The sequence below is a fragment of the Nannospalax galili genome, unplaced genomic scaffold (genome assembly GCF_000622305.1).
Source record: "Nannospalax galili isolate Female #2095 unplaced genomic scaffold, S.galili_v1.0 scaffold136, whole genome shotgun sequence".
Lineage (NCBI taxonomy): Eukaryota > Metazoa > Chordata > Mammalia > Rodentia > Spalacidae > Nannospalax > Nannospalax galili.
This window is the reverse complement of record NW_008340872.1, coordinates 3,482,602-3,483,455: the sequence shown is the minus strand read 5'-3', so window position 1 is coordinate 3,483,455 and position 854 is coordinate 3,482,602.

Below are 854 nucleotides of genomic sequence, written 5' to 3'. Positions count from 1 at the left end.
AATTCAGAAGCCTTTGTTTAACAGACCTAATGAAATCCCATAGGAAAGAGACCTTAGCACATACATAATCCATCCCTTGGCCCTCTGAACACCTACCTCTGTCAGCTTTCCAGGTGGATCTGTTGACAGTCACATAGTTTTTTAAGCTTTGTATGATGTCTGGAGGTTGGCAAAGGGTGATGCCAGAATGCTTTTTCATACTTGCACTTATTGTTTGTTTTTTTTTAATTTTGTAGTTTTTGGAGGTAATACATATTTTTTTCATACAAGCTTGCAGTCTCTGGAGTCGTTTCTCACTAGGATGTATGTCTGCAGAAGATTTGTGGCCTGCTGGCATCTCAGGTTTGTACTAGCTTCCTCAAATCCTGCGGTGGCGGGCCCAGCCAGGAGGCCAGGAGGGTTCACATCCTTTATTCTAACGTAGACATTTCCCAGCACATCACCGCCTGGCAGTCTACCATGGGTTTTCCAACCTCACCACAGAGGAAATTAAAGCTTTCTCAGCAGTCTTATGAAAGAAACAAATTACTGAGAGATGAGAAAACTTGGTCTTGTGTCACCTCCTTGGGGTGGGGAGGGGTCCTGCCACCTTCTGAAGCAGGGCTTGCTAAAGGCTACTTCGATTTTATTTGAGGAGATGGCATGGGAGATGTGCTGCTTCGGTGGGGGAAAACAAACAAATCCAAGAACACAGAATGATATAAGGAAAAGCAACTACCAGCCAGGCATGGATCACAGTAATCCCAGCACTGGGGAAGCTGAGGCAGGAGGATCGCTTCAAGTTCCGGGCCAGCCTGGGTTACACAGCCAGTGGCAGATCAGCCTCGGTTATATAATAAGGCAGAGAGAGAGAG